The sequence below is a fragment of the Mastigoproctus giganteus genome, chromosome 5, assembly GCF_048544385.1.
Source record: "Mastigoproctus giganteus isolate SK-2022 chromosome 5, ASM4854438v1, whole genome shotgun sequence".
NCBI lineage: Eukaryota > Metazoa > Arthropoda > Arachnida > Uropygi > Thelyphonidae > Mastigoproctus > Mastigoproctus giganteus.
The window spans coordinates 194,083,370-194,105,273 of record NC_143579.1 but is presented as its reverse complement, the minus strand read 5'-3'; the positions used below and the strand labels follow the sequence as shown (position 1 = coordinate 194,105,273).

General features: G+C 39.2%; 1 protein-coding gene across 1 annotated transcript in view; it reads right to left on the bottom strand.

Annotated features, from left to right (window-relative positions):
- LOC150085960 (dynein axonemal heavy chain 8-like) overlaps positions 1-21,904 on the bottom strand; it is a 1,559,705-nt gene that overhangs the window by 189,923 nt on the left and 1,347,878 nt on the right. The window lies entirely within an intron of this gene.

The following is a 21,904-nucleotide window of genomic DNA, read 5'->3' as shown; positions in this document are numbered from 1 at the left end:
AATAACACATACAGAGAAAATATCCTTGGTGAAGGTGCCACACACAAACAACAAATTTTATTATAACAGTGCATAACTAATGGAAGGTTTGCTGCTATATATATATATATTTTTTTTTTGACAGTAATTTAATTTTTAACTTGTAAGTGGTGTTATTGTTACTAGCTATATGGTGCAAGGAAGAACTGGGGTTTTTCTGCACCAACAAAAAAAAAAATTAATAATAATAAAATACAATAAGTCATCTATTTGACTCCATCACATAGTATTAATTTGGCTGAGCTCTGAATTTTCCCAAGCTTTCAGCCTCAACCAACCATGGAGGCAACTTATTCCGATAATTAACAACCTTCTGACTAAAAGAAAACTTCCTTCTAATCCCACCTTCCATAATTTGAATTTATGTTCCCCAGCTCCAGAATCATTTATAACAGTGAAAATTTTACCCTTGTTCATTTTACTTTCACCTCTCAGAACAGTCATATATCTCAATCAAATCTCCTCTAAGGTGTGTAGTTTCCAAGCTCTGTAATCCACATATTCAAAGTCTTTCCTCATATGGATGCCCCTTTTGCTGATCTCATCAGATGCATTGCCATCTTTGGACCCTTTCAAGAAGTTTTATCTTTTTTTAGATGTGGTCTCTATACCCAGACACAATATTCCAAGTGTGGTCTCAAATTTGCCTTATACATCGGCATTATGATCTCCCTCTTTCTCTACAAGCAAATGTTTGATAAATCATCAATAGGACACCACAGACCTTCCTTGCCACTTGTTTACACTGCTTGGAGAACTTCATGTCCAACCATATTTTAACTCCAAAATCTCTTTCTTTCTCTACTGTTTTTAGTTCAAGTCCCCACCAAGTGTGTAAGTTATTTTAGGGTTTTAATTTCCCAAGTCTAAGACTATATTTTCTTGCATTAAAAGATAGCTGTCACTTTTCTGACTGGGAAGTCTATCTAAATTGTCCTGAATCATCACTCCTCATTAAAAACTCTTCAGATCTTGATACCATCTGCAAATTTTGACATGTTGCTCTATATCCCTTTGTCAATATCATTTAAGAAAATTAGAAATAGCAGTGGTCCCAATATCGATCTTTGGGGAACCTAACTTCTTGCATTAGCTCAATCTGAAGCACAACTGTTAATCAAAATTCAAAAAGATGAATTTGGTAACCTTTCACAAAAGGTTACCTTATCAAAAATTCACATATATGAAGATGTATCAATAAATAAAAATAAGTATAAGGGTAAAAAAAAACCTGTAGTTCATAAAAGTGATATTATTAATCATATATTAATATGATTAATAATATCACTTTTATAATCATATATATTAATCGATTTAAAAATTTAAAAACTCCTGACACATTGTCATTGTCAGTTAAAATCTGATTGAGTGTATATGGCTCAGTCAGATGGGTAAAAGTGGTAAAAAGAGCATTTCTAAAACTGGTATAGTCAGATAAAATATGTTCAATGGATAAAACGGTGTCATATTGCTCACACATAGGAGGGTCATCAGCCCTCAGCAGAAAGGAGTGTGTATGTGTCAGATGACTGTGTCCTATGTGGAGTCGAGCAAGAACAACTTCCTCTTTACGATCCCTGTGTAGACTAGACTCTCAAAGATGGATCACAGAGGCTTAATCAGATATACCTTGTTTGTAACCTGGTGATGCCACGAATCCTGCCACTGAGAATATAACTTACTCCATATTACTTGCCTGTAGTCTGTATAGGCGCCTCCATAGCCAGGTGGGAAGGAGCAGCAGTGCGTAGCACACGCTTCTTGATTAGACCGGGGTTCGAGCCCGTCACCACCAAATATGGAGGATATGGAAAGGTCAGGGAATGACCACCTTGGAGCAATATGGCCTTAGTTGCTAATGCTCCTAAAAACGAAATAACAACAAAAACAACAGTAGTCTTTATAAGGGACTAACAGGTCAAGTTTATTTGTAAGGGCTGCCGATTTGGCTGCGGTATCAGCCAAATCATTTCCTCTCCTGTTATGACTGGGATTCCAGCAGAAGCAGATATCAAATCCACCTGCATAGAGAGTGTATATTATCTGCTGAATTCAGGATAGGGTTGGATGATTAGTGTGTGACATCACTGACAAAGCTTGTAGTGAGCTCATTGAATTGGTATAGGATACAGGAGTAAAGGCAAGTAGTGGTACAGTACGTAGACTCCTTTTATTATCGTGATGAAGCAATTGTTATAGAATGGTGTTGCCATAACACCAAGTTTAACGTTTTGAATACGAAACTCCAAACAAATCTTTCACCCATCTGGAACCTTGCACACATCAAGTTCCCACGTGTCCTGAAATGCATCATTGGAACTTAGGATTTCTTTAAATACACAATCTCTTTTCTCTCTTATTATTGCCAACTGAGATGTTATTATGAAAGTCATCCATTATGACTATTGACTTCATTTATTAGTTCTTCATAGTTTCAAAAATTTATATAGGACAACCAGTGGATGAGGTGGTGCACTTGTTCTTCCTATGGGAAAATTTTAATTACAGGTTTTTAATATTCCCTACTCCATTTATTTTTAAATTTCATTTTTATGGAACTTAATTGAATTTTCACGACTTTGCCTTAAACACCATACAACTAAGTGTATTATTTGAGGTGAGTACCATCAGATAAGCTCTACTATTATTCTCTTTAAGTCAAATTTCAAAATAACAGTACATTAAGAAGCTCTATCAATTAACAAAGTGACAGTCAATGGCTTGTTGCAGTTGTTTCTCAATAACGCTCATATTTCAAGATTGAGACAATATGCTGAAGTCATTGACACAGAGTGCACTGCTTACTGGTTGGTAGCTATCCACCTTTATGTATTGGCAATACATTGACATTTTTCCAATCCAAGGTAATCTCTCCCGAGTCCAGTGTTGCCTTCATAATTAACCTTAATGGTTAAATGCACTCTCTTTCTGCTTTCTTCAAAATTACAGGGTATATCAACTCTCATTTAGATTTGAAACTTTTTTCAAATAAATAATCTGAAATTTCAATATCGTTAATTTCATTCCTTCCAGCTTCACTTGAAGTTTCTTTTCATCATAATAGGCCTTTCTTCTGTAAATATCGATACAAAGTACCTGTTCAATTCATCCGCAACATCAGCAGGGTTATCTTTAACTTTCCTAATCTCTTATGCAAGGGGTTGATCTGATTTGCTCTTTTCTTCTTAATATTCCTTGGGGTTGTCACAGACATTCTCTCAGATAGGTCAGACAAGCTCTGCTAGCTACCTTGCTCCCTGGGAGCTTAAAATGCTGATGGAATTGATATTCGGGTGACACTCAAGTTAAGTGGACCCAATTTTGGCCAAGTCTGGAGAGTCTGTGACAGCCAAATCCTCTGCTTGTACCTTCACAATGGTGGGACTGTTAGTAATCCTGGGTATAACCCCATGTGCAAGATGTGGGTGATCACCCAGGTGTGAACCAATATAAGCAGGAGAATGTTTATATTGAATCCACACAGAGGAATATTGCTTCTCTGTGTTACCAGGCAATAAGAGGTGGTGGATGACTCTCATCAACAGGTGCATACCACCACTTTGCTTATTGGAGGCTTGAAGTGGTGGAGCCCATGTTTAGTCTCCAGAGCTAAGTTCCATCAACCCTCCCTCATCTCTTCCTCATGCAGTATGATTGATGTCTTTTAAGGTTATGAACACCATGGCGAGATCCAAACTTCCTTATATTTCGAGGGTACAGCTCTAAAACAGTTCCGCAGGCCAGCCACCAGTTAGTACACCGGACCGAACCTATTGGTAACTCTCTCTAGGAGGCTTCCAGATCAGCTAGTGTATAATCTTGCTGCCTCTTCTCTGTTAGATTGTGACTGGAGGGAGTCCGAGTAGTGTGTAAATGGGAGGTGGGTATATTCTTACCATGTGTATATACAAAAATTTCATTACTTCATACAGCATGTCCCCCCTTCACTTTTTCTTACTATTGAATACACCACGAATTGTCAAACTAATAGAGCAAACTTATCTGCGAAGAGATCTAAACCTCTCAAACACTTCCTGGTTCATTTCACAAATATATATGGTCTCAGTTCTAATTTCAGTGATGTCCGTTTCCACTTACAGTCTGAAAAACCTGATGTACTTTTTCTGACAGCATGTCAGTTATTGACGGATGTGGGATTTATTTAAAGATGTACCATATTTCCCCATGTATAAGACGCAACCTTTTTCGAAAAATTTGGGGTCTAAAAACTGGGTGTGTCTTATAAAATGGTTGTAGATTTTTTTCTTGCATTTCCCGCTTGCTGTCTTTGTGCTCATTGTTTTGCACTTGTTACCGGTATATTAGGTTACGTTTTGCCACGATCTGCCCAGAAATGGCTCAGAAAAGATTTTCGTACAGTGCTGAATTCAAGTTAAAAGTGATCCACTTTGCAAAAGTGAATGGAAATCGTGCTGCTGAACGTAAGTTTGGTCCTCCTCCAACTGAGAAAACAATCTGAGACTGGCTACGGGAAGAAGAAACCCTACTGAAAACGCCACGGCAGAAGAAGGCCATGAGAGGCAAGTCAGCAAAATGGCCTAATTTAGAGAGGGAATTGAAGATATGGATTGAAGAGCAAAGGGCAATTGGTATTCCTGTGTCCACAAAGATGGTTCAGTACGAGGCAAGAAGAACTGCTGATGAAAAAGAAGTTACTGATTTCAAAGGAGGACACAATTGGTGCTTCAGGTTCACGAAACGAAATTGACTAAGCATGCATACACGCACCAGACTTGCCCAAAATATGCCTGAAAGCTATGAGCAAAAGGTCTTTGAATTTCATTGTTTTGTCATTCAGTGTCGGAAGCCACATCAGTTTGAGTTGGGACAGATTGCAAATATGGATGAAGTCTCCCTTCGATTTGATGTCCCAAGTAACAGAACTGTTGATAAGAAGGGGGTGAAAACTGTAACTGTGAAGACAAGTGGACAAGAAAGAGCCATTATACAGTTGGTCTAGCTTATTGTGCCATCGGAACCAAACTGCCTCTTATGCTGATTTTCAAATGCAAAACAATGCCAAAAGAAGACATTCTTCGAGGAGTGACTGTCCACGTTCATGACAAGGGTTGGATGGATCACGATGGGATGAGGATCTGGTGTGAGAAAGTTTGGAGCAGGAGACCAGGTGGGCTCTTACGCAAACCTGCTCTATTGGTGTGTGATCAGTTCAGGGCACACATAACAAAAAAACACAAAGAAGATTGCTGCGGAGCAAATAACAAAATTTGCCGTCATACCTGGAGGCTTCACATCCCAGCTCCAACCACTTGATGTCAGCATTAACAAACCTTTCAAAGCTGCCATGAGAGACGAATGGAACCAATGGATGAAGTCTTCAGGGGACAATTTGACACCAGCAGGAAGAGTGAAGATCCTGGGATAATATCAAGATTGAGATCGTTGTTAAGTCATTTAAGAAGTGTGGCATTTCAAATGCCATAGATGGAACTGAGGACGAGGCAATATATGAAGACAGTGATTTGTCATCAGACACAGATGAGGACAAGCTAATGCATGGGAGTTTTGACGGTGATGAGGAGTTGTATGAATTTTATGATGAATAAAACTTGAGTTCAGTAACTTTATGCAATAAATACATTTTATTTTTAAATTTTGGGCCCCAAAATTAAGGTGCGTCTTATACATGGGGAAATATGGTAACTACCATGAGAGGTAAGGGGAGGAGTTTTTGCTTTCGTAAAGGTGACTACAGTGGTCTCAGAGAGTATTTAAATTCTATACAGTGGGATCAACTGATGATGTTACCAATGGTGAATTCTAAATTGGAAACCTTCAGAGACTTAATCTTGGAAGCTACTAGGATTTTCATACCAACTAAGATATACTGTTCAAGGTTTAGGCCTAAATGGATATCAGATGAATTAATGAGACTCATGGCAGAGAAGAAAAATGCATGGAATGCATATAAATTATCAAGCGACACAGAAGCCTACAGCAGATATAAGCTAGTCTATAATTAAGTAACAATGAAGGTTTGGCAGGGAAAGGTAGATTACGAGAAATAGTAGTAGTAGTAGTAGTGGCATGTGATGCAAGAAAGCAAGTTATTATTATTATTATTATTATTAGCCACATGGTACAAGGAAGCCTGAGGCTTATGCTGCACCAGCCAAAAAAAAAAACAAAAACAATTCCCCGAGTTACCCTGAGAGAGAGAGAGAGATGAGCTTATGCAGCATCAGCCAAAAAAAAAAAAAAAATCACACCATTCCCTCCAAATGCCTGTCCAGTTCCTCCTTAAATTTATTCAACCTATCAACTTCCACAACGACAAATGGAAGTTTGTTCCAGCAATTAACCACCTGCTGGCTAAGGGCAATTTCTGCACATCTATTCTACATTTGTCTTTTCTTAATTTGAATTTATGCCCCCTTAGGTTCGTAATCTGAACAAGTGGAAGGATCCCATCAGAATTCAGCATGCTCAACCCATTCAAGGCCTTATACACCTCAATCAGATCACCGCACAGGTGCATAGTCTCCAGCCACTGCAATTTGCAGAACTTAAGCCTCTCTTGGTAAGAGGATCCCTTCATTCCCCTCACCAATCTTGTTGCCCTTCTCTGTACACACTCAAGTAAATCTACATCCTTCCTAAAATGAGGCCTCCAGACCTGTACGCAGTACTCAAGGCGTGGCTTGACCATTGCCTTATACAGAGGGACAATCACCTCCTCCTCCCTGCTAGCAAAATTCCTATATATCATTGATAAAACCCCATGACCTGCCCTGGCAGCCTGTCTGCATTGCTCAGAAAACTTCATATCTGCCTGCACAATTACTCCCAGGTCTTTTTCATTTTCTACTACCTTAAGTGTAGTACCACACAGTTGGTACTTTTCTCTGGGGTTACTTTTACCCATATGCAGTACTTTGCATTTGTCAAGGTTAAACTTCAGTTGCCACTTAGCCCATCTGCCCAAATTATCTAGATCTTATTGCAGTAGCACACTGCCATTACTGTCATTAACAACCCTGCCAACCTTTGTATCATCTGCAAACTTCGACATTAAGCCTGATATACCTTCATGAATATCATTGATAAATATACAAAACAACAGTGGACCTAACACCGAACCCTGTGGGACTCCACTAATAACATTAGTCCACGACGAGCAGCACCCATTGATTACCACCCTCTGTCTTCTCCCACTTAATCATCCTTTTATCCATTGTAGCAACTTACTCTTAATACCATTCTGCTCCAAGTTGTACAATAGTCTTCCATGCGCAACAGTGTCAAAGGCTTTCCTGAAATCCAAATATATGATATCAAAATTATTTTTTGCATCCAGTTCCTTTGTAACCACATCATAATATCGTATAAAATTTGTCAGACAAGACTTTCCCTTAACAAACCCATGCTGTGTCTGAATTATTGCTGCAGTCTTGTCTAGATGATCCTGCAATGCATCTTTAACCAGTGACTCCATTATTTTACCCGGAACAGAAGTTAAATTAACTGGTCTGTAATTACTCGTGTCACCCTTCGATCCCTCTTTGTGAATTGGGGATACATTTGCATATCTCGAGTCCGTGGGAACCTCCCCTGAATCGAAGGATGCTCTCATAATTATGGCTAAGGGTTTGCTTAGTTGCTTTGCTGCCTCCTTTAATATAACTGGATAGATCCCATCCACCCCAGGTGCTTTTCTTATGTTTAACTTTGACAAAGGATGCAATGAAAAACAACGAAGAGTTCTTTACTTATATAAACTCTAGAAGGAAAGGTATGAATCAGATAGGTCCACTTAACATAGATGGTTTGACTATTGATGATCATGCTCAGGAAGCTGATAAACTGAATGAGTATTTTGCATCTACATTCACACATGAGTTATTCAAGGAGGAGAATGCCAGAAGTTTATCAAACTCTAACAGGGAGCTAAGTGATTTTGTAATTACAAAGAGCAAAGTGGAGGGGAAATCGTTGAAGTAAAACGTAAAGAAGGCACCTGGGGTGGATGGGATCTATCCAGTTATATTAAAGGAGGCAGCAAAAGAAATAAGCAAAACCTTAGCCATAAGTATGAAAGCTTCCTTGGACTGCGGGGAGGTCCTCATGGACTGGAGATGTCCAAATGTGTCCCCAATTCACAAAGGGGGGGTTCAAAGGATGACATGGGTAATTACAGACCTGGCAGTCTAACTGCTGTTCAAGTGAAAATAATGTAGTCAGTGATTAAGGAAGCGATGCAAGATTATCTAGACAAGAATGCAGTTATAGTTCAGACACAACATGGGTTTGTTAATGCGAACTCTTGTCTGAAAAATTTGATTGTATACTATGATGTGGTCACAAAGGAATTGGAAGCAAAACATAATTCTGAAATCATATACTTGGATTTTAGGAAAGCTTATGATACTATGGCACATGGAAGACTACTGTACAAATTGGAGCAGTATGGCATTAAGGGCTAGTTGCTACAGTGGATAAAAGGGTGGTCGAAGACAGAGTGGTTATCAATGGACACTGCACTTCATGGACTAATGTTGGTAGTGGAGCCCCTAAGAGTTCAGTGTTGAGTCCAGTGTTGTTTTCTGTATTTATCAATGATATTGATGAAGGTATATCAGGGTTATCTAATTTTTCAAAGTTTGGCAGAGTTGTTAATGACAGTAATGATAGTACGTTACTGCACCAGGATGTGGAAAAGTTGAGCAGATGGGCTGAGAGGTGACAATTGAAGTTTAACATTGACAAATGTAAAGTACTGTGTATGGATAACAGTAAACTCAGATTAACGTCTCAACTGGGTGGTACAACACTTAGGGTAGTGGAGAATGAAAAGGACCTGGCGGTAATTGTGCAGTCACATATGAAGTTATGTGAGCAGTGCAAAAAGGCTGAAAGTGTAGCTAATGGTGTCTTGTCAACGACATACAGAAATTTTGCTAGCAGGAATAAGGAGGTGATTGTCAATGGTAGCAAGCCACACCTTGAGTACTGTATACAGGTCTGGAGGCCTCATTTTAGGAAAGATGAAGAGCTGCTGGAATGAGTACAGAGAAGGGCAATGAGATTGGTGAGGGGGAAGAAAGGGTTGGTGTTACCAAGAAAGGCTTAAGCTCTGCAAATTGCAGCTTCTGGAGACTAAGCACCTGCGAGGTGATCTAAGTGAAGTGTATAAGGCCTTGAATGGATTGAGCAAGCTCAATGCTAATGGGATTCTTCCTCTTGCTCAGATTACTCTGCTGAGCGGGCATAAATTCAAATTGAGGAAAGACAATTGTAGCATAGATGTGTGGAAATATGGCTTTAGCCAGGTGGTTGATAGTTGGAACAAACTTACATGTGTTGTAGTGAAGTCAGCAATTTAAATAAGTTCAAGGCAGAACTAGACAAGCATTTGGAGTGAATGGATGGGTGAAACTGGAAGGAGTTTTTTTTTTTTTTGGTGCTGATTGCCAGTGCGAGTTGGCAGATAGACCGTATTTAGCAGTCAGGGGCTTGAACGCCGGTCTACTCAAAGAGCGTATGATACACTCCCGCTCCTGACCACTCAGCTATAGAGGCTGGCACTTATGCTATATAATATATAAGCTTGCTTTCTTGCATCATATGCCCAACTAATGCTGACACCTCATCATTGAACTTAAAACTTCATGAGCACTCCTGGATAATGGTTTCTGTACAGATCATGCACCGCATTTACTTTACTGCAAAACAGTTTTACCCACACACACTGTAGTCAAGAGCAGCAGTGCATAGTACATGCTTCTTGATTAGACCGGGGTCCGATCCCATGACCACCAAATACGGAGGATGTGGAAAGGTCAGGAAATGACCACCATATATCACTGGAGCAATATGGCCTTAGTTGCTAATGCTCCTAAAAAAAAAAAACCAAACCAAACCCACACCCATACACAATTGTGCATAATAAAAATATTCTTTTAAATGGTTATACAACATTATATTAACTGATACTGATATATCTCGTGTAAAATTAGGCTGCCTTTCACTGCGCAGCAGTGAAAGGCAGCCAGACTTTTGTTGCATCAGTCAAAAAAAAATCTTATATCACATGTTTCCTCCTCCTGGGTATTAATACAATTTTATGGCAATAGCAGTTGTTGTTTTGTTGTTGTTGTTGTTTGGTTTTTAGGAGCATTAGCAACTAAGGCCATATTGCTCCGGGGATATTCGGTGGTCATTTTCTGACCTTTCTGCATCCTCCGTATTTAGTGGTGACGGGCTCGAACCCCGGTCTAATCAAGAAGCATGTGCTACGTACTGCGCTCCTTCCCACCTGGCTATGGAGGCACCGGCAATAGCAGTAGCCTACACATTATTCCTTACACAGAATGTCTGATCTGTATACATGTCTAATATGGTCTTTAAAAAGTTCAGCCATAGTGAACTGCTTGTGTAAAACAATATTAGCAGTTGAGGTGGCCTGGTGATAACACTGGTGGCCCTGATGTGAGCCTAGTCTCAGGTCTTAACAGGTGAAAGTTTCCTTCTTTCAATTGAGTTTGTTTGTTTGTTTATAGGCTTTATGGTGCAAGAGCAACAAGGCCATCATTAGCATTAGTAGAGGCATATGACGCAAGAAAGCAAACTTATGCGGCATCAGCCAAAAAAAAAAAAAAAAACAAAAAAAGAAAACCACGCTCCCATTTCACCACTTCATTCATTCCAAGTACCTGTCAGCTCAGCCTTAAATTTATTTAGGCTATCAACTTCCACGACAAAGGAGGGAAGTCTGTTCCACCAACCAACCACCCGCTACTAAAGGCAAACTTCCACACATCTATTTTACATCTGTCTTTTCTCAATTTGAATTTATGCATTCTCAAATTATTATTCTGAGCAAGAGGAAGAATTCCATCAGCATTGAGCATGCTCAAACCATTCAAGGCTTTATACACCTCAATCAGATCACCTTGCAGGTGACTTGTCTCCAGACATTCTAATTTGCAAAATTTAAGTCTTTCTTCATGAGAGCAACCCGTTGTTCCATTCACTAATCTTGTTGCTCTTCTCAGTACTCTTTCCAACAGTTCTACATCCTTCTTGAAATGAGGACTCCAGACCTGTATACAGTACTCAAGGCGATAATCACCTAATTATCCCTGGTAGAAAAATTCCTGTATATCATTGACAAGACACTATTAGCTTGCAGATCGTCTGCACTGCTCAGAAAATTTCATATCTGCCTGCACAATTACACCCAAGGTCCTTTTTGTTCTCTACCACCCTCAGTATAGTACCACAGAGTTGATAGGTCACTCTGGGGTTGCTACTTCCCTTTTGTAGTACTTTTCATTTGTCAATGTTAAACTTCATTTGCCACCTCTCAGCCCATCTGCTTGACTTTTCTAGATCCTGTTGCAGCAGTGTACTGTCATTAGTGTCCTTAACAACCCTGCCAACCTTCGTATCATCTGCAAACATGGACATTAAGCTTGATATACCATCATCGATATCATTTATAAATACAGAAAACAACAATGGACCCAATACTGAACCCTGAGGGACTCCACTAATAACATTAGTCCATTGATTACCACTCTCTGTCTTCTCCCACTCAACCCTCCCTTTATCCATAGCAGCAATTTGCCTACAATGCCACACTGCTCCAATTTGTGCAGCAGTCATCCATGTGCAACAGTATCAAAAGTTTTTCTAAGATCCAATTATATAATATCAAAGTTATTCCCTGCATCCAGTTCTTTTGTGACTGCATCATAGTATCCAATCAAATTGGTCAGGCAAGACTTCCCCTTAACAAAACCATGCTGTGTCCTTAACAAAACCATGTTAAGGAGTGCCTCCATTAATTTTCCTGGAACAGAAGTTAAACTAACATGTCTATAATTACTTGTGTTGCCCTTTGATCCTCCTTTGTAAATTGGGGTCACATTTGCACATCTCCCATTCCCTGAGTCCAAATAAACTCTCATAATTATGGCTAAGGGTTTGCTTACTTCCTTTGCTGCCTCCTTTAATAAAACTGGATAGATCCCGTCCACTCCGGGTGTCTTTTTTATGTTTATCTTCAACAATTTCTCCTCCACTTTCCTCTCAGTTATTACAAAATCATCTAGCTCACTGCTGTTTTTTATTTGGTTTTTAGGAGCATTAGCAAATAAGGCCATATTTCTCCGGGATATGCGGTGGTCATTCCCTGACCTTTCCGCATCCTCTGTATTTGGTGGTGAGGGCTCGAACCCCGGTCTAATCAAGAAGCGTGTGCTACTCACTGCTGCTCCTTCCCACCTGGATACGGAGGAGGCTCTAGCTCACTGCAAGAGTTTAACTAACTTCTGGCATTTCCCTCCCTGAATTACTCCTCATGTGTAAATGTAGATGCAAAATACACATTTAGTTTGTTAGCCACCTGAGCAGGATCATCAACAGTTGACCATTAATATTCAGTGGACCAATCTGATTCATCCCTTTCCTTCTAGAGTTTACATAGGTAAAGAACTCTTTGTTGTTTTTCTTTGCATCCTTTGCCAAGGATTTCTCATAATCTGCCTTTGCCTGTGTAATCTCCTTTGTGACTTGGTTACAGACCAGCTTATATCTATCATAGGCTTCCAAGTCACCCATTAATTTAAATGTATTCCATGCATTTTTATTCTCTGCCACATGTCTCATTTGTTCATCTGACATCCATTTAGGCCTAAACCTTGAACAATATTTCTTGGTTGGTATGTAAAGCCTAGTAGCTTCCAAGATAAATTCTTTGAATGCTTCCCATTTTGAATTTGCTGTTGGTAACATCATCAGTTGGTCCCACAGAATGGAATTTAAATATTGTTTCAGATCACTGTAGTCACCTTTACGAAAGCGAAAACCCTTCCCTTTACCTCCGATGGTAGTTACTCTTTGAGTAAATCCCACTTCAGCACACTGTGGTCACTGCCACCTAGTGGTTCCTTTATCTGCAGATTCTTAATGCATGAAGAATCACTACTGATAATCAGAGCAAGAGTATTACTCCCTCTAGTTGCCTCCCAAACAAGCTGATATAGAAAACAATCATTCAATTAATTCACAAAAGCCTTGCTAGTGTGTGAGTGACCAACCCACAAATTCCAGTCAATATTTGGGAAATTAAAACCCTCCATTATAAGACTCTCTGGATTTACTGGCCCACTCTATTTCCCTGTACAGTTCCTTATTATACTCATCAGAGTCATTAGGCCTATAACACACTTCTACTTTCAATTTTGATCTCCCAAAGCTTATGTCACACCAAACTGACTCGACACTGCACTGTCCAGTGATGTCGACTGGCTTCACTTATAATGGGCCCAACTATGGTAAAGTTAAATACAGTTTTATCTGATGAATGCAATTGAAATTTAGTCTGTGTTGGACAGTTCATTCATCTGAGGAAAGTAAAAATTTTGGCAAGGTGTGGCATATCATTGATAATGCTAGGAGGTTTGTCATGAAAGATGAAGCAAACAGTTTGTCATTCACTATTGTATAAGTGGCAATCGATGAGTACATGCTGGATAGCAAGGAGGTTTGTTGAAGTTTGTGCACTGTGGTGGATCAATCCTGGAAGCAGATAAAAATGTGTTAGATGTATGGGTATATTGCCTTGAATGGTTTGAGCAAGCTCAATGCTGATGGGATTTTTCCTCTTGCCCAGATTAGTCGCCTGATTGGACATAAATTCACATTGAGGAAAGACAGTTGTAGAATAGATGTGTGGAAATTTGCCTTTAGCCAGTGGGTGGTTGATTGCTGGAACAAACTTCCATCTGTCATTGTGGAAGTTGACAGCTTAAATAAATTCAATGCAGAACTAGACAAACTTTTGAATTGAATGGATAGGTGAAATGGGAAGGTTTTTTTTTTTGGCTGATGCTATATAAGCTTGCTTTCTTGCATCATGTGTCTCTACCAACGCTAATACTAACACATTGGTCCTAGCTACTAACAACATCAACATACCCACTGCTACCTCCTTGACATGCAAACTTGCAGCCAGGACTGCACCCCAACCGAATAGTAATAGTAAGTTCAGGGGCCTGGAGTAGCAGTGAAGAGAGAATGGAGATGAATTAGTGAGCCGAATACTTGTTAAAAATGTTAACAATACTTGTTAACGTGAAAACATGGGTGTGACTGAGAAACAACAAAGTTCATCATCATCATCATCATCATGAACTTGGTCCAGCTTAGGTCTTTTAAGACCTGTTCCGTTGTAGCTCTTGGAGGTGGTCTTGATCTTTTCATCGTTGTCTTGGTCGACCAACATCTCTCTTGCCTATAGGTTTGTAGTTAAAGGCTAATTTTGGGATCCAGTCTGGGTTCATTCTTTCTATGTGAATGCTTCCCATTACGTGGCTGATCCATTTTTCCTGATACCATTTTATGTCATTTAGTATGTTATCTACTTTTAATTTCTTGTGGATATCTAAATTTCTTTGGTGCTCTAGTCTTGTAAAGCCTAATAATGGTCTTAAAATCTCATTTGTGCTGCTTCTGGTTTGTGTGCATCTTTCTTATTTATGATCCAAGTCTCACAGCTGTAGAAGAGGGCTGGTTTTGAAGTGATGTTGTGCAGTTGTAATTTTGTTTCAGTTGTCATTTGTTTTCTGAAGTGGCATTTAATCGTTCCATTCATTTTATTATATTTTTGTAGTTTAGTGTGGATGTCTTTCCCTTCATTTGATATTAAATTTCCCAAATAGGTGAAGTCAGATATTTGTTCTATTATTTTATCATCAATAACAATTTTGACTCTTTGTATGTTTTTTACGCATAATCCCATTGATTTTGTTTTTGAGGTGGAAATTTTCATCTCGTACTTTTTACTTATTTTATTAAGTTCATTTGCTGCTATCTGTAGTTCATCTTCAGATTTTACGATTATAACTTGATCATCAGCATATAATATAGTTTGGATTTTATTCCTGTTGTTCAACTGTATTCCGTTGTTAATTGTTTATTTCCATTCTTTAAGAATTTTATTGATGTAGATATTAAATAAATTTGGTGATAGTCCACATCCTTGTTTGACTCCTTTACTGGTGTTAATTGGGTCTGATAGTTGGCCATTAGAATATTTTATACAGACTTTTGAGTTTTTATATCGGCTTTGGATCGCTTTCCGGAGTTGGGTTGGGATATTTTCTTCACATAGAATTTGCCAAAAGTTTTCCCGGTTTACAATGTCATATGCTTTTCATAATCAATAATGAGTAGAAATGTTGGTAGATTGTATTCTCTTCTTTTCTCCAAAATTTATTGTAGTGAGAAAATGGCATCTATTGTGCTTCTCCCTTTTCTGAACCCACATTGTTCTTCTTCTAAGATTTTTTTTTTTTGGCTGATGCTGCATAAGCTCATACACTTGCTTTCTTGCATCACATGCCACTACTACTACTTCTACTACTACTACTGCTGTTTATTAAGTTTATTTATTCTTTAGTATATTAGATTATAGCTTTACAGCAGTGTTATCCCTCTGTAGTTGTTAGGGTTATTTCTGGAGCCTTTTTTGTGTAAATTGATTACTATTCCTGTTTCCCAATCTTTGGGTATCTGTTGCTTATGCCATATGATGTTAAATAATTTTAGTAGTGCGTTTTTTAATAAGATGCCTCCATATTTAAATAGTTCTACATTCAAATTGTCTATGCCTGGGCTTTTTCGGTTTTTTGATTTTTGTAATATTAACCATAGTTCTTCCATTGTTATATTTTCTTCATCTTTGGTTACCACAGATTCATCTTCCAATTCCCTAGTGCCTGGGTTATACCATAGTTTGGAATAGTGTTGCTTCCATGCCTCCACATATTTAAATAGTTCTACATTCAAATTGTCTATGCCTGGGCTTTTTCGGTTTTTTGATTTTTGTAATATTAACCATAGTTCTTCCATTGTTATATTTTCTTCATATTTGGTTACCACAGATTCATCTTCCAATTCCCTAGTGCCTGGGTTATACCATAGTTTGGAATAGTGTTGCTTCCATTCTGCTTGGGAGATGGAGTTGGTTTTTATTTGATCATTTGTGTCTAGTTGTAATTTCTTAAAAATTTTAAAACCTCTTCTCTGTGGGCCTGTGATATCATGTTTAAAGATTTAACAAATTTATCGACCTTATGATCAAGGCAGAATCCAACATACGGAATGCTTTTATCCGTAGAGAACATCTCGTCATGGTCTGCCTGGACATTGAAAAAGCCTTTGATACAACGTGGCACTATGGCATTCTTCAAAATCTTTATGCCACAGGACTTCGGGGCCAGCTACCACTAATCTTAAGAGAGGTGGCAAGCGAGTGCATTGAACCATTGAGGCTAATTATGCGAGCATCATTAGACTCTGGGGAGATTCCCTTGGATTGGAAAAGTGCAAATGTATCTCCCATACATAAGGGTGGCTCTAAAAGTGAAGTTGGAAATTATCGACCTGTCAGTCTGACTTCAGTAGTAGGGAAAATCATGGAGGCAATGATCAAGGGTGGAATTCAGGATCATTTGGATCGAATTGAAATTCTCAATGATACTCAGCATGGTTTTGTAAAGGGAAAATCATGTTTAACAAATCTGGTTCGCTATTTCGAAAGGGTCACTCACGAGCTGGATTTAGGGAATAATTTCGACATTGTTTATTTAGATTTCAGCAAAGCTTTTGACTCAGTCCCACATGAGCGGCTGCTTTATAAGCTGGAACAGGTTGGAATCACTGGGAAAATCCTTAGATGGATAGAAGGATGGCTTCAGGGCAGGAGGCAGAGGGTTGTGATAAATGGCTATTCCTCAGATTGGGTTGATGTAAGAAGTGGGGTTCCCCAAGGATCAGTATTAGGACCACTGTTGTTTTTAATTTTCATAAACGACATTGATGAAGGGATAGAGGGCGTGATGTCTAAATTTGCAGATGATGTTAAAATTGGGAGAGTAGTTAATGATCACTGTCAAGCTGAGCTTCTTCAGAGAGACCTAGATAGACTTCAGGAATGGTCAGAAAAATGGCAGCTGTGCTTTAATCCAACAAAGTGTAAGGTATTACACCTGGGAAACAGTAATCCCAAAAAAACTTATTCACTTGGTGGAGTTCAACTAAAGCCAGTACTGGAGGAAAGGGACTTGGGTGTTACGATACGGTCAGACATGAAATTCTCTGAGCATTGTAAACAGGTTGCAAGGAAGGCCCATGGTGTCCTATCGATGATCTATCGAACTTTTGCAAGTAGAGATAGGGACGTGATAATCCCATTATATAAGGCTTATGTTAGACCACACTTGGAATACTGTGTTCAAGTATGGAGACCGCACCTGAAGAAAGCCATCGAGCTTCTTGAAAGGGTGCAAAGAAGGGTAACTCGCCTGGTGAGATCGGCAAAGGGGCGTCCTTATGAAGAAAGACTTCGAATATGTGGGTTGCAGAGTTTGGAAACTAGACACCTTAGAGGAGATTTGATTGAGGTGTTTAAGGCTCTGAGAGGCATCAGTAAAATGAATGAGGACAAAATTTTCAAGATTATAAATGATGCTAGAACTAGGGGACATAAATTCAAGTTACGGGGGGAAATGTTTAGATTGGACTGCAGGAAGTTCTATTTTAGCCAGCGAGTTATAAATTACTGGAATAAGTTACCTTCATGGGTGGTAGAGGCCGACAGTTTGGGGAAATTCAAAGGTCATCTGGATAGTACTTTCGGGTAAGGGAAGCGCATAGGATGATGGGTTTAATTTCCTTTTTATTTATTTTTTATTTTATTTTTTTTTATTTATTAATTATTATTATTTAGTTATTTATTTATTTTTTGTTTTTATCATTGTTTTGTTCGGATTTTTTTTTTTTTTTTTTTTTTTTGGCTGGTGCAGCATAAGCCATAGGCTTTCTTGCACCATGCGGCCGTTACTAATACTAATACTAATACTAATACTAATCATACAGAGCTTTCTCCAAAATAGAGGCGTCTCCGTAGCCAGGTGGGAAGGAGCAGCAGTGCGTAGCACACGCTTCTTGATTAGACCGGGGTTCGAGCCCGTCACCACCAAATATGGAGGATGTGGAAAGGTCAGGGAATGACCACCGCATATTCCGGAGCAATATGGCCTTAGTTGCTAATGCTCCTAAAAACCAAACAAACCAACCAACCAAATCCAAAATAGAACATTTCAGGTGCGTTACTGGAATACACTGTCCCAAAAAGTTGTTCGGGAAGAAGGGGTCCCACAAGTATCAGTTCTTAGTGCAACGCTCTTTGCAGTTAGGTTGAACAATGCAACAGATAATATTCCGCTTAATGTTGACACTTATCTATATGCAGACGACATTACAATATCCTGTCATTCACTAAATATGCGCTCCAATGAACGCCAACTGCAACTCTCAATAAACAAAATAGAGTCATGGGTATCCCACAATGGCTATCGCCTATCCAGGACAAAAACAACTACTATTCACTTTTGTAAAAAGCGACAGCTTCATCCAGATCCTGAGCTAAGGTTAGGAGCCCAACCAGTGGTGGGATTCAGCCGGTTCGCACCAGTTCGGCGAACCGGTTGTTAAAATTGCACTTGTGATCAGGGTTCTCTCTAAGGTGGGCGCCTGGGCAGCCACCCAATGTGGAAATCACAAATCTACATTCCTTACTCTTTTTTAACGTTCATCTAAGGAACAGCGTATTCCAAGTGCCCGTAGTAATGTTCATTCCATCCATAGGTGAAAAAAATTAGACGGAACTATGCTTGTAATATTTATTTATTCATTTCATAAAACTCATCATACCTTTTATGAAATACTACATTTTTATTCCCTCGCATTTGTAACTTAAGAAAACTTAAGTTCCCAGAACTGCTGATGAGGCTACTAGGAGACGGTCGTGTTCAAAGCCGCTAAGTGGATTTTTCTTATTTATTGATTTGAAATTATTGTTTTTCTAAAACTTTTGATTTAAATTTAGTAGTATAACATTATTTTTTTATTTTCTGATTAATTTGGTGTAGTTATTCTTTACTCGGCCTTGTAATTGCATAAAAGTATCGGTAAGGGTATCCACGTGTTTGCAACTCCGCTGAACGAGAAGTTCTTTAGCCATATTTAGCCGCTTGATTGAATATTTTTTACATCGAATTATTTCTGTAAGTAGCTTATAGACCTAGTAAGGATTGTTAGTTTATTCTGAATTGAGACAGTGAGATTTGAAAGTTAATTAATACTTAAGTGTCCGTAGATTTACAGTTCGTAACTTTCCCGCCTTTGTGATACGATGGTTATATACCGTACTAGATAGCGTTAGTTGAACTTCGTTAGCAGTTAAATTGTACTTTTAAATAAATACATATAACGACTTAGATTACAAACGTAATATAATTAATTATATTTAACATAATTAATTAATAAATTAATAGAATCATGACTCAGACCAGAGCAGCAAAGCAAAAGGCTCAAGCTAATGGAAGTGCTGTGGCTAAGAGCAGAAGTGAGGGGGGCAGTTGTCCTTTGACTCACAGCCTTATAAAATGCACTGTTTGCTTGATGTTTGCAGAGCAATCGGGTACGGGACATGATACTGCCATGGGGGATGTCTCTGTGTGTGCGCGATGCAAGGAGTGTATCGATATCAGGCAACAACTCAGCGTTCTTGTGGGCCTATATGAGAGCTTGAAGGACAGGGTGGATGCCCTCGAAGAAACTAAATTGAGGGGCCCATCAAGCTCTCAGCTCCGCACATCAACGCCAGAGCTTGCACTTAGGCATCACGTGACACAGAGGCAACCCCCAAGGCAGAATGCGCCGGTCCCGAAGGAACTAGTAGTTGTTGGTGACTCTATTGTCAGGGAAACGGGGAACATGCTTTGTAAAAAGGATAGGTGGAACAGGACCAGGGTATGTCTGACAGGGGCAAAGGTTGATGACGTTGTAGAGCGAATATCATCTTTTAAGGGCACAAAAGGTGATATAGTTGTACACGTTGGCACTAATGATATTAAGAGTAGGAGACCGGCAGAATTACTTAACAAGTACAGGTCACTGTTGAACAAAAGCCGAGAATTAGGGTTGAATTTGAAAGTGTCTGCAATTCTGCCCAGACACGATAGGAGGGAGTATATGATGAGAGCCTTGTCGATCAATTCGGCCCTGGAAAGATTGTGCAAGGCTCAAGGGGTAGAATTTTTTTCAGCCTGGACTGTACTTGTTAACAGGAGAGATTGCTTCTACAGGGATGGGATACACTTAAATAGAAAGGGTGCAAGAATATTTGCTGATGCTATCGAGGCAGTGTTAGGTGGGTCAGAAAACTGCCAGCTTGGGGGGAGACAAAGACCAATAGATTGACAGTAGCCACTGGCAGAGGTGAAAGAGATTCTTGCACTGCTTCTATTAGAATGAGCAGAAGCCTGAAAAACAAGATGCATGATATTTCAGAGACTGCTGGGAGTCATTGCGGTACAAGTAAACACATGGGTTGTGTTAGGGTAGCTAAGAATAGAAACAGGTGCAGGTATACTTGCATGTACACCAATGCTAGGAGTTTAGTAAATAAATTTAATGAATTTGAGGTATTGCTCAAAACATCAAAGGCAGATATTGTTGGGATATTAGAGATGTGGTGTCACACAGATATAAGGGATGCAGAACTGGAATTTGGGGAATACAACGTCTACAGAAAGGATAGACAGGATAGGAAGGGGGGAGGGGTTATGCTATTAGTTAAGAAACACATAAAAACCAAGGAAGTGAAGCCAGTCGATATCGCTGGACAGTGCAGTGTTGAGTCAGTTTGCTGTGACATAAGCATTGGGAGATCAAAATTGAGAGTAGGAGTGTGCTATAGGCCTAATGACTCTGATGAGTATAATAAGAAACTGTACAAGGAAATAGAGTGGGCCAGTAAATCAGAGAGTCTTATAATGGGAGATTTTAATTTCCCAGATATTGACTGGAATTTGGGGGCTGGTCACTCACACACTAGCAGGGCTTTTGTGTATTTATTGGATGATTGTTTTCTACATCAGCATGTTCAGGAGGCAACTAGAGGGAGTAATACTCTTGATTTGATTATCAGCAGTGATTCTTCATGCATTAAGAATCTGCAGATAAAGGAACCACTAGGTGGCAGTGATCACAGTGTGCTGAAGTGGGATTTACTCAAAGAGGTAACTACCATTAGGGGTAAAGGGAAGGGTTATTGCTTCCGTAAAGGCGACTACGATGGACTGAGACAGTATTTAAATTCTATACAGTTGGACCAACTGATGATGTTACCAACAGCAAATTCAAAATGGGAAGCATTCAAAGAACTTATCTTGGAAGCTACTAGGCTTTACATACCAACTAAGAAATATTGTTCAATGTTTAGGCCAAAATGGATGTCAGATGAACTAATGAGGCATATGGCAGAGAAGAAAAATGCTTGGGATACATACAAATTAACACATGACACAGAAGCCTATGATAGATACAAGTTGATATGCAACCAAGTTACAAAGGAGGTTAGGCAGGCGAAGGCAGATTACGAGAAATCCTTGGCAAGGGATGCAAAGAAAAACAGCAAAGAGTTCTTTACTTATGTAAACTCTAGAAAGAAGGGGATGAATCAGATTGGTTCACTTGATATTGATGGGTCAACTGTTGATGATCCTGCTCAGGTAGCCAACAAACTAAATGAATATTTTGCATCGACATTCACACATGAGGAGTTATTCAGTGAGGGGAATGCCAGAGGTGTATTCAACTCTAGCAGTAAGCTACAGAATCTTGAAATAACTGGTAGTAAAGTCGAGGAGAAACTGTTGAAGATAAACACAAGAAAGGCACCCGGGGTGTTTGGGATCTATCCAGTTATATTAAAGGAGGCAGCAAAGGAAGTAAGCAAACCCTTAGC